General features: G+C 55.4%; 1 protein-coding gene across 1 annotated transcript in view; it reads right to left on the bottom strand.

The window, feature by feature from the left end:
* The window catches only part of LOC104123314 (E3 ubiquitin-protein ligase NRDP1), an 18,372-nt gene extending 13,235 nt beyond the window's left edge, over window positions 1–5,137 (bottom strand). The window contains 2 exon segments of the mRNA XM_009635551.2: window positions 1,344–1,531; window positions 4,962–5,137. The gene's annotated coding sequence lies outside the window, so the exon portion shown is untranslated.
* Window positions 5,138–5,428: the final 291 nt, after the last annotated feature.

Genomic DNA, 5,428 nt, shown 5'->3' with positions numbered 1-5,428 from the left:
CAGCAGGAGGAAAACCCGATGGGTTTAGCGTGCCCACTGCAGTCCCTCCCACACCCGAAATAATTGAGATCCCCCAGGCCTGGAGCTTTTCTTAGGGGGAGGTGTTTCTTCAGGGGGTTTAACCAGAGCAGAGGCTTCAGGAACGACTGACTAATCCAGAGTTGCAGCACACACTATTTTGATTCAAGAGGCCGCAGGCGAAACACAAAAATATTACTCATTATTTGCTAATTAAAAGCCCAAAGCATCGAGAGCACAAACCTAACAGCTCTTTCCCATAAAGATTTCTCCTCCAGTGTTGATCTCCTGTTTGACATGAGCTCGCATCCAGAGAGCAAAACTTTCCAAAGGAGGGGGGAAAAAAAAAATCCCTTTCTCTACAAAGCCTTTCACAAGTCAAAGGAAGCTTTTGCCCACGTACACACAGGCAAACAAGATCAAAAGGCAAGCGGGGTTAAACAATCGCCCTCGGTTGTATAATAGGAGGAAAACACATCAATCGCGAGGCCCTGCCCGTGTTCATGATCCCGTTTTGGAAGCTGGTGGAAGGACACACAATGTGTTGGAGAGCTCCTGTTGCTTAACCCCTGCAGAATCAGGCTCGAGGGCTTTGCCACCCAGCAAGGCCCTTCCTTGTTCCGGGGAGCTCGTCAGGGTCTCTAAAGCCTGGCTGATGGTCCTGGGAGCACTGTGAGCATCACGCCTATCGCTGGCAGCACCTCAAAATCCCACGACACAAAATGACGCCACCAGTACCAAAAAGGCACAGCCAGCCTGCAGGCTCCCCAGCCGGGACCCGGCAAACTCATCCCGTTCTCCGCACTTTCAATGCATTGAAAGGATTGAAATGAGGGAGGCTGGAGGCAGAAGAGCTTTCCAGGGAAATCAGCCACCTCAGGAAAGGAAAGCAAAAAACAGAAACTCTTTGGGAAGTTCCTCGGGGTGGCTGCCAAAAGCGGAGTGGCTCTCAGCAGGCCAAGCTCACATCGTGCTCTGCAGGCACCACCACCTCTGCACCTACAGAAGCAAAGGACAAGCCAGCAGGGAGGCGGACAACCCTGCATGCAGCCACGGGGCAAGGGCGTTATCCCCTCGGAGTGGGCAAGGCTCACCCGAAAAAGCAAGCCAAGCAGCCCAAGTAAATCTCAGAGGTGCCCCATCCCCCCTGCCTCCAGCACAGCCTGCTCTCTGGCACGTGCTTGGCACAAAATCACTTCTATCCACCTCATCCCCAATTCCACGGATGGAGAACTGAAAGGGCAGCTCTCTTCCAGAGCCGCAGGACGAGCAGAAGCAGCATCCGCAGACCAGATCGAACCCCTGCTCCGCTCCAGCCACCCTTACCTTCAGCCCGTGAGGAACATGACAAGGTCTCCTGGGCCGCCAAGTCCTTGGCGCTGCGTCCAGTCCTACAGCCCTATGAAATGTATAATCAAGAATCGCGGCCGACTGCAAGCCTCTGCTTCGCAACTGAAAGCAGCTCAGGGAACGCAGTTTGTTGCTGCAGGTTGCTAAGCCATGGTAACAACTTCTGGGGGGGAAAAAAAAAAAAATAAAAATCACACGTTGTTTCAGGAACATCAAGGTCCTGCTCTTTGTTAAGACATTCTGACAGGGTGGCCTGGCCTGGAGCTGCCCACCCAATTCCTGCCCTTCTGTGTTTTTCTCAGATCAAGCCCTTCCAAAGCTCAGGAATTCAAGCTGCAGCGCTGTGAAGGGGCTTTGACGCCTCAGCCAGGACGCCAAAGGGGCCGAAATAACACGCCAAACCCCACAGATACGCAGCAACACGGGGACGAGTGGGAGAACACTCGAAGGTCAGCACCACTTCCACGTCGGGGAAGGAAACCTCAGGGCAGATTTCCACAAGACGGCGTTATATTCCTCCAAATGTAGCTCAGCAGGAGGGGGATGCGCTCCTTTACAGGGCTACCCCCATGCTTTGTCGCCTGCCCCCACCAAGCACTTGCCCACCTTGCAGGGGCTGCAGGGCTGGGGTGAGACCCTGCCAGCCACCCTCCCGCACGCGTTGTTTCAGGAACATCAAGGTCCTGCTCTTTGTTAAGACATTCTGACAGGGTGGCCTGGCCTGGAGCTGCCTACCCAATTCCTGCCCTTCTGTGTTTTTCTCAGATCAAGCCCTTCCAAAGCTCAGGAATTCAAGCTGCAGCGCTGTGAAGGGGCTTTGACGCCTCAGCCAGGACGCCAAAGGGGCCGAAATAACACGCCAAACCCCACAGATACGCAGCAACACGGGGACGAGTGGGAGAACACTCGAAGGTCAGCACCACTTCCACGTCGGGGAAGGAAACCTCAGGGCAGATTTCCACAAGACGGCGTTATATTCCTCCAAATGTAGCTCAGCAGGAGGGGGATGCGCTCCTTTACAGGGCTACCCCCATGCTTTGTCGCCTGCCCCCACCAAGCACTTGCCCACCTTGCAGGGGCTGCAGGGCTGGGGTGAGACCCTGCCCGCCACCCTCCCGCACGCAAGGGCTGTCACTGCCACCGGCCACCCTCACGGGCAGGGGATGCGCTCGGCCCAGGATCGCACCCAGAACCACAGACTCCCAAGCCCCAGGTTCCTGTGCCCCAGGTTCATCAGAAGGGAAGCGTTCAAGACCCAGGCAGAAACACACACTTTGGGTTTTGTTTTCTGCTATGAGCTTAGAATATTCTCCCCACTTGCTGCATTTCAACAAAGTCTCTGTATTTTGCTTGAGCTCTGTCTGCAACAGCTCCTGCTGGGCAGGAACTAAACGAAGTCCTGTGACTTGGGGGACAAGCTCCCATCAAAACCTACTGAAGCCACCAGCTGCTGGGCACAGGCTGCCCCCTCCAGCTGCCATCCGAGCTCTGACCCATCCCACAGCCCCCAGAGATGACAGAGGAACGCGGCACAGCGCGTGCCCGCAGCGCAGCTACAGGCAGAGGCAGCAAGACCAGAGGAACACGCTGCCCCCGACGGCCCAGAGGCAGGAACCCGACCCCAGCCTGCTTCTGGGGGCTGCACGTTCCTCATCGGCGACAGCAGAGACACCGGCAGGCTCTGACCCGGCACCCACGAGCAGTGGTTTGCCTGGAGAGCATGCATGGATATCAATAAGGCAGAGGAGGGTGTGAGGGTCTGCGAGGCGGGCGCCCCTGCGTTAGATCAGCACAAGCCACTTGTTTAACAGCTGGGGCCATGCTGGAATTGCACAGCGCAGCTTTACGCCGTTCTGCCAAGCCTTTTATTTTCTGGTCCATTTCTCACGGTGTCAAAACGCCCAGAAAATGATAAGCCTGAATCCATAGTTAAACCAGTTTCTGTTTGGGGGTTTTTTACCCCCCAGAAACAGCAGATGTAAATCACAGCCAGCAAAACGTCTGAATACGCACACGCAGTTACAAAAAGCATCCCGCATCGCTGTGCCCCGTCCCCTCCCGACTCTTAACTGCTCTGCCACGGGTGGAAGCAATGCCTTGTCCCGGAGGAAGCCACGCCAGGCAGTGGTTAAACGGGGGCAGATGCGCTGCCCTGGTCCCTGCCAGAGGATGCTTGGGAGCCACCACCTCCCCCAGCAGCACCCTGAGAGGTCCCAGCTCCCCAGAGCGGAGGGGAGGATTCGCAGAGGCTCAGGGCAGAACCCACCTTCAACCACCAGGCCCTACCGTTATACCGAGCGAGCCCAGACCAGCTGCTGCATGGAAATCATTACCATGAGAAAACCCAAGAGCTTTTTGCCTTTAAGTCCTTTAAAGCATTTGGACACGAGGGATCTCTTTAGACTCGTGAATGATCCCACCCTCCCAGCCGAACGGCGCAGATCCTATTCAGTGAGCAGGGTTTCCTGTTTTCTGCTGCAAGGAGCCCACACAAGCTGCAAAGCCCCAGCAGTTGGCCGGTCACCAAGCCGACTGCTCAGCAAGAAAGCGCAGGCAGAGACCGCTGAGCAGCACGGCTCACGGCTGGCTTTTACCTTCAGCTGGCTTTGCGTCGTGTCCCGCTGCCTCTGCAGCCCTTTGGGACGCCTGTCCAGAGCTCCAGAGTCATCAGCGGGGTTCATTAACAAAGCACTTTCCCTGGTCGCAGGGACCCTCTCCCTTCCGAGGGCACTCTGGGAATCCCAGCGTCTGCCCTTCTAGAGCACCGAGTGAAACAAGAGATAGAGGAATCAGGCAGGGGCAGTTTTTAAGCCAGTTTGGCAGGATTTATTTTAAACCTCTGAAACTTAAGGAAGATCTTGCTATTTCCCTGGAGACATTAATTTACAACAAAGGTTCTTTAACGGGTTCAGAGCAAGAGCTGTCTCCATCCCTGTGAACCTGCACAGGCCCGCGAGCTGTCATCTCTAAAGGGGGCAAATCTGCCAGGGGAGACATGGGGCAGGTACAGCCTGCGAGAACAGCCGCACGCCTCGCGCTGTCAGCGCAACGGGGGGACTGTCAGGCATCCAGAGATTGATCTTGTCAGCAAAGCACAACCAAAGCTTTCAGATAAATCATGAATGTTTTGCGTTGGAAGGGACCCCTAGAGGTCATCTAGTCCAAACCCCCTGCAGCGAGCAGGGACACCACTAACTACATCAGGTACAGCCTGCGAGAACAGCCGCACGCCTCGCGCTGTCAGCGCAACGGGGGGACTGTCAGGCATCCAGAGATTGATCTTGTCAGCAAAGCACAACCAAAGCTTTCAGATAAATCATGAATGTTTTGCATTGGAAGGGACCCCTAGAGGTCATCTAGTCCAAACCCCCTGCAGCGAGCAGGGACACCGCTAACTACACCAGGAATGACTTCAAAGTTGTCGGCAGCAGCCAAATGAAAGCCCTGAAAGCGAACATAAAGCAACAGCCCATAGAAGTGCTGATGTAACTCTTAACTGTTCACGTGTCAGAGGCTCCACGTGCATGGAGGAAGGACCTAAAATGCATCCCCTGTGCACAGATGGAGAAAGCTTTGAGAGGCGCTCGATTTACCTTCCATGGCAGAATTCCTCCCTAAGTAGCAAAGAGGCAGGGCTGGGCTGGGCTGGCTCTTTGCAGGGAGACGCTCCCAATGGCCCATCTTTTCCCCTTCCTCTTCTAGAGTTTAAAATGTCATTCTTCGAGGGCCAAGAGCCGCTGCCATGCAGGAGCCATAAGGTCAGACAGGACAGATCTGGTCACGAGGGAAAAAAAATAAAAAAGGGGAAGGAAAAATGAGCACAGTAAAAGCCAAGGTGGAAGCTGTGCCCTGCCCTTCGGCCCCTCTCAGGGCCCAGATGAAGACGCCTCTCTTCCTCCACGCAGGACCCCAGGCCTCCAGCCCCGCAGAAGAGAAACCTGCGTTGCCCAAAGAGCCCTGGCACCTCTCCTAAAAACCAGAATAACCTGGGCAGAAGCCATTGAGCGCCTGCAACACGAGCCCCACACACCTCTGACACGGATCCACATTCCCCTGGGGA

The sequence above is a fragment of the Egretta garzetta genome, unplaced genomic scaffold, assembly GCF_000687185.1.
Source record: "Egretta garzetta isolate BGI_Z169 unplaced genomic scaffold, ASM68718v1 scaffold1283, whole genome shotgun sequence".
In the NCBI taxonomy this organism is placed as follows: Eukaryota; Metazoa; Chordata; class Aves; order Pelecaniformes; family Ardeidae; genus Egretta; species Egretta garzetta.
This window is presented reverse-complemented; position numbering and strand designations above follow the sequence as displayed.